Here is a 17,708-nt window from a genome sequence, read left to right on the forward strand (position 1 = left end):
GTTTGACGTGGTGCAGTGAATGTAGTTATTTTAAGTCTTAATTAGAGATTTTGTATTTGAGCTTTTGATAGAAAAAAAAATTTGGTAGAGAGTGTTTCTTCTCGAATGAAGACTTTTGTAGTGTGAATATAACTTAATTAAACTTTAATGCGGATATCAAATACCGAATAAAAACCTTAAAAAAACTTTTCATCTTCCTTTTTTTTCTTTTAAAGAAAATGACAAAAATATTAGAGATGTGTATGTATAGTTTATTTTGGTTCAACAGACTTCATGAATTTATTTATTTTCGTTTTATATTATTAATAAAAAGATTGAAGAATGTGTATATTGTATATTATGTAAATTTGTATCATGTTTTATAAAGTTCATTACTTTTTTCTTGTATTTTGATGTGAGAATTCGCTTAAGTTAAATCATGCACATTATATTCTTCTTTATTCGTTGATCTACAAGCATAATTGATCGAATTCATAGATTTTAAAAAAATCAAATGGCTTGAGATAATTCTTCGCTCTTAGTTTTTTCAAAAACATTAACAAGATATATATTAAATTTGAGAATTTTTTTCAAATTTAATTAGCTTGATGTTTCTGCCTTTAACATATTGGTGTTTTGATTAATTGAGCTATAATCAACAAGAAAAAAAAAAGTAGGTGTACAATGTATTTTACATAAATTTTATGAGTTAGGTCGAATAGAAGGATAAACTCTATTTCCTTATTAGTATGTTCCAAGCTAATCATTCTTCTTTGTTTTTTATAACCTTAATTAACCAACAAAAATATGTGCAATTATTATCTAACTTTTTTTCTTAATATGCTTAGAGGTTGGACCTACTTTCTCTCATTGGATACTTCCTATCTTTGGCATTTTCACTTAAATAAGAAAAGTTTCGAGAGGGAAAGAAACATGTCTAAAATAATTTTATCCTTCTCAAGTCTGAACGAATTAACTAAAATATATTTATATTTACATTCCGTTTAGAAAAACTTTGCTAATAATTCTTCTTTTGCTGTCAAATTGTACTTCCAACAAACCTAATATACAAAGAATGCAATTACATTCGTTGATAATTATGTGCAGTAGTCATTAATATTATAGATGAAATAGTACGCACTACATATAGATAAATATAGTGCCTTAATTAATTTGTAATGTATAGCTAAGGACACCCTCAAGTACATAATTTTTTTATATATATTTTCATTAGATGTTCAATAATTGTATTGAAATTCCAATTTAAATACATATTTTTTTTTTATTTCATCAGTTATTCGATATTTGTATTGAGATTTCGACTCAAGTACACGATATTATAAAAGACCATGAAATGAGTAATGACTTTGGTGTTGAGCGTAATGAAGGGGCCGTGCCACTTACGTGACTAAAACAATCCTAATTAAATATAAGTAAAGGATAATAAAAGATAGAGTTAGTAATTTCTACATAAACTCTTTAGTTTATTTTTGAAAAAAACTACTCCTCATTAAATATGTGTATCAATTCAACAAATACATAATATTATTTAAGTTGCGTGTTCAAAAAAAAGAATGAAATTAAGATATTTAAGTTGTGGTTCAAAACGAAGAACGAAATAAAAAAAGAAGTCATGAGAGAAAAGTGAATCGTGTCGATCAGGTTTGACAATTGAGAGAAGCAAAACAAAATCAAATTTTGACAAAATAAATAAATAAAGTTGTTAATAAGTTGAAAATTAATAAGGATCATAGACGTATGAATTATAAGTACGTAGTTACACAACTCTAATTAATTTTTTTACAAGTTGTTAGTTGCATAGATGCATTTGGTACCTCAATCATCATCATATATTCAGTATAATTCCACATGCGTAAATACGAATTAACTCTACTCCTAAGTCCTAACTAACAACCAAATGACATAATTATTTTATTTAATTAAATATTGTTAGCATAGTTAAGGAACAAGAAGAGAAATACACTAATCCCGGAGAGAAGCACGTGAAAATATGCATGAGGACCACGAATTATCATGCACGCATGCATTGTAGTTAAATCAGAGCCGTTGAAAAAAGTAGATCATTGAGATCTGGGCCCAATAGCACGCCCCAAATTCCCTTTTGTGTTAAGTAGGGCCCGGCCCATTAAGCGCAGCTTTCTATGGTCCTTTGGAACTTAAACTCGCCGCATTATTCTGTACATTTATATTCCCTTTTTCTGATTTTATATTTTCTAGAAAATCTCGATTTTTGTAAACCGTTTATTAGAAGACACGTGTCGATCATCTAACCGGAGAAAATATTTGTGGGTACGTTTTGGTATTTTTAGGCGGTGGATCGATGACGAATTTTGGTTTTCATGACGTGGAAATTAAAAGAAAGGTCATCTCATGTATATAAGATCGGAATAAGAATCTGAACTTGTTATAAGGCTTGGATAATTCTCTTTCGTTTGAATTAATTTTATTATTTTTGTAATTGAGTTAGAGTTACGACTTTATTTGACATAATTTCAGAGTTAATTAAACTCATTGAATTGAGAATATACTAATGATGCTTGCATGTCTCGCTATGAATCGGATAATGGAATCGCAAAATAGAGAGGTTCGGATTTAGCTGTAATAGGGTGCTGATGAGAATTATCCCACATTTTATCGGGATGAGAACTTTGATTTTGTTATATGATTTGGACAATCTTTCTCCGTTTGAATTAGCGTGTGAGTTAAGGTTAAGACTTAATTTGATATTTTTTTTAAAAAATGGATCAATATTTGTATGACAATAAAAACTCGAGATCAAAGCTTTATTCTCGAGGCACTCTTTCTTTTGTAGCGGATGTTCTCTTCACTTGCCAAATCTTTTCTTAATTAATCTTATCGAACAAGATATTGAATACATGAGCTTAGATGAATTGGCATATTAGGCAGGAACGCAAGCTATAAATACTTATCGACGTTGTCAAGTGTCTTGTTGATGTGGCCGTATTTGACAAATCAGAGTATCTTACACAAGCAAAAAAAAATTGTCGATGTCATCAAGTTTCTTCCTGAAATTTGATTCGAATTATTGATGTCATCAAGTTTCTTCCTGAAATTTGACGAATCAAAAGATATATTCCGTGAATTAGGTAAGAGGGAGCACACTTTTTTTTGAAGCTATATAACTTTTTCCTTTTCGTTTCAATGTAAATCTACAACATGTAAAAACATGTAGTACAAGTTTAGGAATACAATTTCATAGTCAAAGAAGTTAGGGTTCGAATTATAATTATGAAATTTGTAAAGAATAAACAAAGTAACCATGGTATAATCAATTGCATTATTATACTATTATTTGACAAATTGTATTTTCCTTTCATATGACAAAACATTGTCAATATTTGACTATATAATGATGAATGTATCTTAATTTAATAATTTATCCGTAAAAAGCCAACAACAACAAAAAATTTAGTACTAGCAGCCAAAACTAAAAGTGAAGTACCACTAATTAAGTTAATAATGGTGTTGTTAAAGAAGTAATGCTATTATTGACCACAATAATTTTATCCTTAGTTTTATTGCACCAAACATTGAGGCTAATTTAGCATGCTCAATTATTGAATCTTTTTAAATTATTATGGGCCAAAAATTCTAGCAGAAAAAGGACGAAAATAAATAAATTATTATTATTATTATTAGAAAAATGAAACTCAATTACATAGTCAAACTGTCTCAGACAATATGACATTTTTTTCCAATAACAAACAAAATTTCCACCGAAAGTAGTAAAAACTAATCCACTTATCCACCAAAATAAATTTCAATTAAAATAGGAAGATTTCTTCAACTAGAGGATCTTGACAAAATATTTATCTGCACTTGATGTTTACTAAAACAAATAATTTGAAAGAGATTAGACCGAGATGCGTAGTATTTATCCATAAGTACTAAAAAATTATAAATAATGTGTATGTATTGTATTTATTTTGATTGGTGTAAATATTCGATGTAGATAGGTCTACTCAATTCCTCCACAACCCTATTTAATTTCCCCAATTTCAATTTTTTTTTCTCATTTTATGTCAAATATTCATATTGCAGCTTCAAATCCTAATTAATTTGAATTCATGTCATTAAGACGACCTATTATGAATAATATATTTTCTACCAAAAAATTTTCCATGTCAAAACTCGAACTGGACCCATTGTTACATGATAACATAGCTTATAGACACTTCTTACACAAAATTTCCTCAAAAAGATTGTTGTACATTTGTAGTGATTAATATTAGAAAAAAGGTACGACGAGTTTGTTGTTATATATATATTTAAACCTATACTACGAGCATTCATTTAAGGAAGATCAATGTATAGGTTCAAATTTCAATAGACTAACACGGATATGTATTATTATATGAAGTTATTTGATATTCGTGTGGACAAAAAAATTATAATTAATCGATGCAGAAACTGATTCAAATATCTACGATACAAATTAAAATTTTTATATATGACTTTATTTTTCACCTCTATACTATATATATATTCTCAAAAAACATAGAAATCATATTTCAACCATTACTATGATTGGAAGAGATTATGGTACCCCACAATGTTATTAGTAGAAGTACATAATAACATAAAGATGATCCCTTTTTTCACCAAAAAGATAAAAAGTAGAGTTATTGGAGAAAAAAGATGAAGAAAAAAAAAGTAATTAATTATAAGTAATCATAAATCAACTAATCATGTATATTGCTCTTTTCTTTGACCTTAGATTGCTTCTAATAAAGCAAAAGCACTTTCTTAAAGTGTGAGATACGTATCAAGAAAAAAAAAAGTAAAAGTGGAGAGTCAATTATCACTATATGAAAAATATCTTTATCTTTTTTTTATATATATTTAATAAAAAATAAAAAATATTGTATAAATAATTGGTGTTTGGTCAATGTTTTAATAATTTGAGATTGTTGAATGATGAAAAGATATTGGTAATTAATTATTGCACATCTTATGATTATTATACCAAACGCAAAATCATCAGCCTGCATGCGTAGTTGTGTTTTTTCAAAAAAAAAATTGCTATTCATAAATCTTTTTTGAATCATATTTACATAACCATAAAAAGGGTAATGTTTTTCTAGTTTTCTTTTTTATGGAACATAATTAGTATTATTCATCCTGATGATTATAGTTATTAGTTTGTTAATCATTTGACAAGTGAAGTTCATGGTTCTTGGTGTTTCATTCATTGGGAAACAAAATTATTTACGCTACTGAATAAACTTATCGAGGATTTGGTCTTAGATAGCAGGATATATATGAGTCTTGAGAATTAGGTGAAAGGTTAATTAGTAGGTACTCAAATATTATCAAGGACTCGCTTACTACCTTTAACTTTGATTTTTTTTACATGTTATTTCCGCAACTTCATTTATGGTATTGTTTGTTGTGCCTACTTTTCTACTTACCATTATTTTCTATATGACTTCTTCACTATTGTATTTCTTTTTCTTATTGATTTGGATATGCTTAACTTGAGTCGATGGTCTTTCAGAAATATCCTATCTATCTTCACTACTCATCACTAGATTGAGATATGTTGCATATATATACACACCACCTTCTCTAGATCTAACTTATGAAATTTCAATGGGTATGACGATATATTATTATTGTTGGTATGAACAAACTAAAAGTAATCAAACTAAAATATATTTAAGATAATAAAATTACTAAATATGAAGCTTCAAGATAATTGTTAAAGTTCTCGGATCAGAGAGTGAAGAATTTGTTTTTTTTGCCTTCTTTTCACTACTCAAAAGAATCTGCGATACATTTATGTCAATTTTCTCATGATTTTGGGTGACATACATGATCAATGGCGAGACGATGAAAACGAGTTAAAAAGAAAGGACTTAGAATAGAGAGAAAAGTAATTAAAGAGATAGTTCATATGGTATACACACGCTTTTTAACGCAATAATGATGTAGTCTAAGGAACAGATTTATATAAGATATGCTGAATTGAAACAATTAATACGTATTATGAACTTGATTTTCATATTAGTAAAACACGTAATTAATTTTTTTTAACTAAGTGGACACAACACTAAGAAACAAAGATTAGTAAGTGCTTGAACTTTAGGGCACAAGCAAATGATTAACATCATCATTTTATAAATAATACGTAGTAAGATTTCACTAAGATAATCCTACAAAAGTTTTGTTTGAAAAATAAAAGAGAATATCTATTATAGAGTATAGTATTAATAGTTTTTTTGATAAAATAAAGTGCTATTCTATTGGCATGGGGTAAAAAAATTAGGGGGTCCACAAGTGATGATTGAAAGTGAAAGGACCTTAAAGGCAAAATAAAAGAATGAAATTGGGCGTGCTGCTAAGGGAACATAAGAATAGTATAAAGTGTAGGGAAGTGAGGAAACATTTTTTGTTTTTGTTCAATCTTTTATGTTCATTTTGTCCCTCTCATAACTCATTTTCTCCCTTTTATATCTATTTTTATGCAATCTTCACTTTGGTCATTTTCTTGTTGTGGGCCTGAATAGAAAAAAGCAAAGTATGTAACATTACAACAACGATAATAATATATTCAGTGAGATCTCATCAAGTTGGGTTTGGGAAGAGTAGGATATACGTAGACCTTATCATTATCTGGTGGAGGTATAGAAAGACTGTTTTTCAAAAGATATTTGATTCAAGTGCATCAAACCAAAGTAAAAGATGAAGAAAACATACCAATTAATAAGAAAAAACTAAAAGAGAAACAATAACAACAACAACATAGTTTGATACTCAAAACACAATAAATAACGTATCGCAAGAAATACAAGGTAGGACTAGTACTACGACAGGTACTAATAAGCCTGAACCGTCGAATGACTAAATAACACTCTACCCCTACTTGTAACTTTCTGGCCTAAAACGCGACATTCACTCCTTCCTATCTAGAATCGTGTCCTTGATAATTTGAAGTCACGTCATGTCCTATGTCTGATTACCTCTCTCCAATAATTTTTAGCCCACCTCTATCTCTCTACGTATCCCCTACAACTAGCTTCTCGCACCTCCCTCTCCTCTGATTTACCCTTCGTCGTCCTGATGGACTCACACTTATTTAGAATGATGATGAAGAATGAAGAATGAAGAATGATATATATTTTAAAAATATTTCCTATATATCAAACCACCACCCCTTAATTTAATACAGAAAAAATTACTGAAATACACATCTTATGTTTCCTTATTTCTAATATTTCCTTCTATTTCTAAAATCCCTTATTTCTCTCCTAATTCTAAATTATTTTTATAATGGATTCGAGCTAGTTTTTAATGTATCCGAGCTACATATTATGTATTCGGTTTATTTTATAATGTATCCGAGCTAGTTTTTAATGTATCCGGTTTGTTCTACTTTTTCAGGGATTAATATAATTACAAACTAAATAGGAATAGAGTGTAATTTCATATTAAAACTATGTGATTCCTAAAATTTATACGATACTACGTAATAATAAATACACCAAAGTCATATTACTATTGGTTTCCATCAAGATTTGTTTGGACCGAAGATATTCTAGGCTTGGGCCAAGGTCCATTCTGAAAATTGTATTATGATTTGAATGTTATTCATGAGAATTACTTTGAGTTGGAATGAGAGTCAAATCGGACAGGTCATGATCCAACTCGATTTTTTAGTTCATTTGAGCCCAAAATAAATTTGAATGAGTTATAACCCAACCTGAGTTTCAGTTCAACTCATTTTAATTTCTTCAATTTCAGTTCAACTCATTTTAATTTCTTCAATCATTTTAATTTCTTCAATTTCAGTTTCTTCAATTTCAGTTCAACTAGCCTATTTGGAATTTCTAATGAGATGATCCCTTAACTTTATGGAACTTTTTGAAAACTATATATATTTTACTGCTATATTTTTAAAATGAAATAGTAATTTTAGTCTTACTAAATAAGTTACTTTCTCAATCTCAATTTATGTGGCATATTTATTTTTTATGTTTTGATCAACAAGAAAATATCAACTTCTATTATAGCTAATTAAAAATTATTTTAGTGTAATTTTTTTCTACTCCTATAAAATTGAATACAAATATCTAATGTTTGATTTAGATTTTTTTTTTTTAAAAAAATAAAAAATAAATTTCTTTCTTAAAAAATTTCATAGATCCAAGACATTGAATTTGGATAAATCCTACCCCAAGCCCAACTAAGAACTAACCCTTAACCCACGCGATCCAAACCCAATAACCCATCAATTTTGAAAAGCTCAATTGGATTGTTGGATCTTCTTAATGGCCCAAGAATATTTTGTTTCTTTTTTTCACTATGGCCCAAGAATATAGATGTTGTTATTTTGGAACCATCATTTAAACTATATTCGTATTGCGTAAAAAATGAAAATTTATCCACGTTAGAAAAATTCAGACATATGGTGTCTAAATTTTTCATACGATTGAAGTCCATACACATATGACTAAAGTTGATCATTTTTTTACTGAACTTTCAGGTCACACAAGCTTCAACTGTTTTTTTCAAGACATTCATGCACATATGACTGAAGTTCAACAATTCACGTGATTTATAAACTTTTGCTTATTGTTTACTCAAAAATCTCATAGTAAGATTATCTTATATTGGTGGATGCAAGTGCATTGCATTCATGCCACAATACATAATGATTAGTCAAGAGAAATGAAAATAGAAACAAATTTCATAGGGGAATCAAATAATCAATTGGTTATTGGGTTTGTTTGGAGAACACCCCATATTCTTTAATGGACCCCCAAAATATTTAATGTTTATAATGGGACCATCCACAAAATCCAGATGAAAATGAAAGCTCAAAAAGCAAAATAATACTCGACTACTTTAAATATAATAAAATAAACGATAGCATGCATGAGTCACTCTCAATGAATTTAGAAATTATTATATAGAGAAATTCAAGTTTATTTTAGAATATTATATTTGGGTTTTGTAATTCGAAATTAAGAAATTTCTTATTAACCACATTTTTGTCACTTTACAAGAATTCTTTAGTATGTCAAAGAATTCAACATTATGTATTAAATAAACATATTTATATTTTCAACCTACTTGTGCAAGATATATAGTTTTTCAACGAAGATGATTTAATTGAACTCCTTAATTTTATTTGCCCAATTCTTCCATGTTGATCGTTGCACTAAGAACTTAAAAGTATGATTTACTGGTCAATGAAAAATCATATAGGATCGGGATTCACATTTCAGGAAAGATATAAAATATTAGGTGATTTCTCCTATTTGCACATTCATTTGTGTACAAAGTTACTTGATACATGTGTTTATAACAATAGCAAAGTAAAAAAAATTTCATTATTTACTATATGTACTAAAAAAAACAAAAACTTAGACCCTATTCATATGATATAACTTTTCAATAAATGATCGATGTTCATGTTCAAATGAACCCCCCTTTTACTATCTCAGCCCTCTAGTTTAGTCTCTCAACTCCCAACTGGTGCTCTCAGATAATAAATAGGTATTCGTTGAAATAGTCAAAATGCATAGACTATAGTGTAAACACTATATTTTTTATAAATAAACAAATGACACATGAGTCTAAAAAGGAAGGGAAAAAAATACCTATACTACTACATTTTATTTGTGGTTTGGTAAATGGTGCATCTTCCTCCCATGTGAGGGTTTAAATTTTTTAATTTTTTTTTATAATAAGAAAAATAGGTATTAAAAAATAAATATAAAAAATAAAAACAAGAATTCCCGTTTAATACGGACTCCTAACATGCTTCCATGCTATTTTTATTTTTTCTCTCCCTCTCAATGATTAAAGAATCAAAATAGCCCATATCTTTTTTATTTCTTCATAGCTTTAATTAATTAATTAATTAATTAATTTAACTAATACTATTTGATTTTTTAAAATCTATTTTTTAATTAGAGGGTAATCATAAGAAGTTGAATTATTAATTTCTAGACTAGTAGTTAAGCCACTTTTGGAATCTTTGTTTGGTTTATTATTAATTTCTAAAACTTGTTTTGTTTGATATATAATTTTGACCCATTCCACACAACACTTGTTAGTTCTGACACTATCGTAATGAACTACAGATCTTTAAGATCTTTGCAGATATGTGAATTATGGCATTTTTCAATTTTATAATATAAGGTTTTTGTTAAAATAATAATGGGAAAATTGATTAGTATCTTCGATAGATGTGATCTACAAATAATATTTTTGGTAATTACTAATGTTGTGACAATAAATGGTAGCTTTGGTTTTCGCAATTTATTTATTTTTAGTTGTATGTACAATACAATCAGTAGTATGATTTCATTCGTTGAATTTCTAGTTTCTAATTTAGGTACAGTCAGTGAGGAAAATTATATTATTTGGTGGTATAGTAAAATCAATAACAATAATAACGTATCAGTGTAATCTTACGAGTAAGATCTGAGAAGGAAGAGGATGTATGAAATTTTATTCCTACTTTGGAAAGGTAAAAAATTGATTTTTGATCAACCCCAGCTCAAAGTAAAACATATAAAGTAAGTATGATAGTGAAGAATTTGAAAACAATGGAGAAAATTGTTAAGAAGCATAAATAACAAAATGTGACGCTTCATGCTACTATCTTAACAATGTATGTATAAATGAAATGTAATTCATGTTATGTGGTACAATAGTAAGACTGCTCTATCCTTAATCAGAAGTCTTAGTTTCGAGTTTTGGATATGAAAAAAATCATGTTGAAAGCGTTACCTTCGAAGATGGATCCTGCAGTGCATGACTTGAATTTAGTCAGGACTCTCATACGAGCTCAAAACACAAGAAAAACCAAAAATAATGTAATTCATTATGTCTAGGTTAATGGATTTCACCACCCAACATGATCAATAGTAATTTTACCTATTTTTATGTGTGACTCAAACACTTTACCTTATCGATCAATGATGGAGATAGTCAACCACTTGAATAAGCCTCACTTGTAAATGAATTTCCTTCTGCTTAAATCTTTTTTTTATCGTTAAAAATTTAAGATGTAATATTTGCTCCATTGTTTGATTAATGGTTGTTAGAATTGAAATAGAAAAATAACTGCAAATTAATTTAATTTATGCAAACTACGATGGAAATCTCGTAGCTCTATATATCATTAAGCTAAGCAATTAAATTATATATCATGATAATTAGCCACTTAGCCACTATAAAATATTCTATCTTCAAAGGAAACTATATAAATTTGGTGAATCGATCAATCATTTTCAATCATTTGAATCCCTTTAAAAGAATTAGAAATATTAAAAATGATTGAAGTTTAAAAATAATTAGTCTTAGTAACATCCAACCCACCAAGATTGTTGGTTAGTAATTAAATAATTTAATGATCACTAGTGTCACAATAAAGGTCGTTTAGTTGCATCATTATGTCCCTTAATCACGTAAATGAGTCGCTTAAACCCATTTTATATTGTTAATTACCAACTGTATTACTCCATTTAATTTGTTGCATGCAACTTTTTCCTCTTTCTTTTTTGAGAAACAAAGAGTGGACACAAAAGTAAAGAGAGTAAATAATTATAGACAACAAATAAAATTTGTATTTAATCCATTATAGTCCTTCTGGTCTATTTTAATTGTCGTGCTTACTAAAAATAACTGATCTAAAATAGTGTATTTTTTTAGAAACTCAAGATATAATGAACTATTTATTTAATTTCTATCTTTACCTTTACTCAACAAATGTGAAATGCTCAATGAAAAAGGAAAATACTAAAGAGGAGAAGGTCCAAAGTCGTCTCCACGTTGAAACCCTAAACTAAAAAAGTGAACTATGTTTAGTTATTCTTTCTCGAGCATATATATTCTTCCGTCAAAAGAGATTCGAAAAAAGAAGATGAAATAGTAGAAGTACCCGATTACAAGAACAATTTTAATTTAAAGTCAACCACATGTCATAGTCTGATTCATCCATTTACCATGTTCAGATGTCACTCGACATAAAGACTGTTCAGAAATACATTTTTTATAGAATAATTAGATTTCAGATACTTCTTAAAATTTAAAATATTTCTAAATTTTGATAGGTTCCATGAAAGGGCGAATGTAGAGACATAGAGTGTAATTACAAGATTCATCCAAATTCAAAACCTATATATATGTTACATTTCTAAAAATATAAATACATCGAACTCTAATAAATTTATGATAGAATTTCGATCTCAAACCTCTAAAATTCAAATTAACTTTTCGCGTCTAATTTACGCCTCGAACAACAAAAAGTATGGTAATGGACGTGTGCGCAAATGAATGTTGTGGGCTGCGCAACATGCTCTATAATATGGGAACTAAATAAATAGAGCAAATATCACATACGTCTATATGGGAACTCAATATTATAATTTTTCTTGGGAACAAGCAACTTAATTATTTACACAACACAAATATAATATATAGTTCAAGCTAAGCAATTATTATGTGTGTTGTTGTAGAAGTTTCAATATTATTTGGCATGTTCCTAAAATTGGAAATGTTACATCAAACTGACAATAATTTTTTAAGCCTGGTTTTACATTCCAATGTGCAAAAACAGGAAGGATTAGATAATAAAGATAATAGTACTAATTTTGCAATTTGCCAATTTGCATCGTGTGGCTTGTCAATATATATCTTACTTACGTACATCATGTGAATATGATATTTTCTTTGACATATCATAATTCATAGCCAGCTAATAACTTTAAATTGAGGGCATGATTTTTTTTCATTAACGTACAACATGTCCTTACCCTTTCAACACGGAAGACTTCAATGTACTACAAAAGCAAGAATTAGTCCCACAGAGTCCATTTGGAGTGTTACGCTTCCAACATGATTTTCTTCATATATAGGGCTCAAATCCGAACCTCTAATTAAGGGTGGAACAATCTCACTAGTTATTGCACCGCAACCATGTTGATATATAATGGATACTTAGATGTTAACTTTGTTTAAGTAATTATCTTGAATTAAACTCCTCAAATAATGCACACAATGATTTTCAGAATGAATGAATTTGAGAGTTTCCTACCAGTTCTTCTAGAATATATCAAGAATAATTAACAAAAATTATCTTAAGTGTATATAAGTACACAAATAACCATGAATCACACAAGACAGAATTAAAGTACGCATACACTTCATTTTTTTATTATCTCGCTCATGAAATTACATTAGATATATTGTTGTACGTAAAAAAAAAGAAGTAAATATAACATGTACTCCATATCCAAGGGTGTGGCCTGAAAACCCTGAGGTTTCACGTTCAAAACTCAGCAATCGAGATGCACTAAAGCTTACCCGAACACTAGAATCATAAAAATAAAATAAAATAAAATAACATACATAGGTCAAAATTACAATAGTTGCTCGATCGATTTCAAACCACATATATATAATATTAAGTCTCTGAACATCCAAAATTTCAGTCAGAATTCCAGTTCACCTTAACCATTAATGTCAATAAATTTCTAATATGCTAGTTCTATATCACTATCTTCGTCCCGATTCATGTGGCACAATTAAAAATTTGAGAATCATTAAAAAAAAATTTTATCGTATTTTTTATGCAGCTTTTAAATAAATATATTTTATTTAAAAATTTAAATTTTTCATGTTCAAATCCTATGGACGGTTGAAATTTAGAAGTTTGTATATCGAAATTTGAAACTTGATAATTGTCTACAGCGATATACCAGACTTTATTAGCCTATAGATATAGATAGATTCTCATTTCACCGTCCAAAATTATTGGGGGCTCTCGACGTGGCCTCTTTATAAAACAGGCTTTTCAAAGCTTTAGGCTTTATTACGATTGTGATATACTGGTGAAATTATTTCATTCTTAATTAAAGATTTTTGGTTTGAGTTTTGAATATGGAGAAAAATTTATTGGGAACGTCTTCCTCGAATGGACCTATAATGCATGATTTGAGTTTAATCGGGAGATTCGAGACTCTAATGTGGATTTCAAACACCGAGTGATCTGGACTTTTTTGATCAATTTATTCAAAGATAAATATCAAATCTCTTGGACTTTTTCCGGAAAAGGGATCAAGTTTGTCGCTATAATCTTTAAATATAAATTTATGTTATACATGGTAGTATATTTTCAATCGATTTAACTATCTATAGAATGTTAGTGATCTTTATTTGAGTCCCGATGATATTTCAAAAATAACCTTGCTAACTTAATAAGATAGTAATATGTTAAATTAGGTCCTAACTCACAACCCAAAAGCTAGCTCAAAGGGAGGAGGATTGCCCAAGCCTTATAATGAGTTCACCCATCTCATTAACCACCAATGTGAGACTTTTGTCATTCTTTAACAGAATAAGACTAAATATATATGTAAGCATCCTCTTCAACCTTTACTAATAAAAATACATGGAATGTATGTTGACTTCTTATTGCATAACATGTTATTGATACTATATATTCTACAAATTTTTTCCGATAGGAAAGAAAAAGTCCAATTACGAAAAAGAAAATCATATACATGAGCGTCCTCCTACCAGAGGGGGATCCAGGATTCGAAGGCTAGGGATGTCATATCATCTAAATGGTAAACGGGTTGGTTCCTTCATTTTAGGTTATGATTCGGGTTATTTAGTTTTTTCGATTTCTATAAATACATTGATCAAATATACATATTTAGTAATGTTTTTTTTTCTTTTAAGTATTCTAATATTAAAGATATACACCTAAATAGTTTATTTTCTGATATTTTTTAGGAATAAGAGACCTTATTCTCTATAACTTTGAGAGAACAAGAGATTTTTCACCTTAAAATTCAAATTTGTATACATCATCTAATATCATATAGTTGAGAAAAAAAATAAAAATATAGCTTCAATCCAATTATCTCCACTTAGTGTGACGTTAATAAAGATTGAAACAACCTTTAAATTCAAAAGCTTTAACATGATTATATCCATCATTTTAAAAGCTTTTTTTATTTTAAAAAAAATGCTATTTAAATATATTTTTATTGATATTCTATGTGACGTTCAAAATTTAGTATTAATCTATAATTAATATAGAATATCACGCAACACTCGTATCAATTAAAGATAAGGAAATTCAACCCCTCGACGCTCACTTGGAAAGGTGCCCTTTGCCAGTTGCACCATTCAACATATTGTTCACTAGGTGGCAGATGAACTATATATTCCACTTGTTATTCTTGTGTATATACTCAAAGTTTTAATCGAGATCACTGGGTGCCGTGGCACCTCCACCCATAAAGCTAGATCAGCCCCTGGCTCCTACATTGTCCCATTATCTTATCGAGCTTAATGTAAAGAATTAATACAAATTATGTAATTGTTTACGTCAAAGGTACATAACTTGATTGGGTATAAAAATACATGCACCATCAAAAACATAAATTCACTTCTAATTATATATCGAGTATAATATATTGTTAACTTCTAATTGTATAACATGATATTGATACTATATATGATGTAATTGTGCGTCAAGGTATTGGTACAAAAATATATGCATCGTTAAAACATAAATTCACATACGCATATGAGCTTGATTTATTTGACCGAATGACCAGAGAATAATAAAATCGAGTATTTAAATATAGAAGTATATATTATAGGTTTATTACGTAAGGAATATGTTAATAATGTTTGAAAAAAAGGAGTAGGAGAATGATGGGTACGTACGTGTTAGTGCAACACTATCTGTACTGTCTTCAAAACTTTTACAACACATCCTTGCACTAACTTAATTAATTAATTTTTTTTTATGTACAACCTTAGCTGTTTTTCAATTCACATATATAAATAAATAGTATATATTATAACTGGAATTTTGGGTCGTACGGTTTGTAAGGCAATTAGGTAAAATATATATATGAAATATGTATATTTTGTACGTTATTGGTGGTGGGATATATATTGATCTAGTCTGGTGCACCTATATTCCATTTCCAGTTCATGCTTTTATAATTATCAATATATATAGTACACTAATAATTGGATTATATTAGTTACATTTATTTTCATATTAATTAGAGTCATATATATTAGCAACACTATTTCATGCATGCATTTTTGAGGGAGACATTTCTACAAAAAAATTTAATTTGAACTAGTTCAACTCGAGATTTCTTAACTAAGGACAAAAGGATCTCAATTACCGTATCACAATCATTCAATTATCATAAAGTTAAGTTAAATGGCAGAAATTAACATTACGTACTTTCATAGACATATTTTTGTAAATAAAAGACACTAGTCTGAATTTGCAAAAGAAAAAAGCTGTAACACTTATAAAACTACTACTGGTAAATTTGGTTGTCCAGGACATCTTTTTTTCAATATCCATATTAAAGTCTGACTAAATTCGAATTCGCATATAAGGGTATAAAATAAATATTTAAGTTGTATATATATTAATTATAGTGTAATATTTTTTTTACCCCATCAGTATAACTTAATGTGTCACAATAGATTATCTACCATTATTCTATGTTACAAATTAACGTAATAAAATAGAGGTAATTATCTACTATTTATCTTATGTAAATATATTTCACACCTGCATAAAACGTTGACCCGATATATATACACACCCAACAACAATAAGCTCTTCAATTTTCTAATAAAACCAAACTGTAAATTCCTTGAATTTGTTTGATTAAAAACAACAAAATTTATAAATTATAAAATAGATGGACGAATTAATATTATTAATGTATCTTATTAAATCAACAACATATTCTTTACACATCTAATCATGAATAAAGCAAATATATGGAGTCCATGAAACAGCTGTGAAATCAATTTCATCAACATTTACAAATTCTTTTGCCTTTTTCTTTTTTGGATTTAGATAAACTAATTAAAATTCTAATACACCTCCATTAATCATTACTATAAAGATATTTAAAAAAATTAAATTAACGAATATTTTGGCTTTAGCTCTAATTTTAAGACAAGTTAGGAGTCTCCTTAGTATGCAAACTGAAGTACATGTGCACCCCAAGAGCATCTTAAACATGCAAACAAATTAAACTAGAACATGATTATTTAATTAATTAAGGTTAATCATATTTTATTTAAGTCGTTAGTTGACGACAAAATAGCTTTAAAATTGAGCAGTCCGATGGATTAGAATACAATTAAGAAAAGTAATGACGATAAGCTTATTTAATTTCCTTAAGAGGCAACTTTATTGCATGTCGTCATCCAAATATTAAGACATAACTCATGAACATAATCTTTAACTTGGCCTTTCATAACGCTTATACCGTCAAACTTTAGGTGAATACAAAAAGATACTTTAATTTGTTTAAAGACTTAAAGTTGAACAAGTAAATACATGCGTTCTACGTGTCGATCATCTCACACGAATTTGTATATAGATTGTGTGTCTATTTGTTCAACTTTATACAAATTTAAGTGTTTATTTGTACACATTCAAAGTTGAAGGACGCAAATCAATGTCAATTCAGACCAAGTTAAAAATACATTTATGTATTATATAGAATATTAATATGTTCATTAACTACAAATCAAAGTCAATTTATGTAGTTACTTTTGAAGTCGAAAAAAAAGGATTTATAGATAGATATAATTGCTTGATTATATAACATATTTGGCTTATTTTATTTTTATATTTGGAAAAAAATCACTTAAATTGAGATTTA

The sequence above is a fragment of the Solanum tuberosum genome, unplaced genomic scaffold (genome assembly GCF_000226075.1).
Source record: "Solanum tuberosum cultivar DM 1-3 516 R44 unplaced genomic scaffold, SolTub_3.0 scf00032, whole genome shotgun sequence".
NCBI lineage: Eukaryota > Viridiplantae > Streptophyta > Magnoliopsida > Solanales > Solanaceae > Solanum > Solanum tuberosum.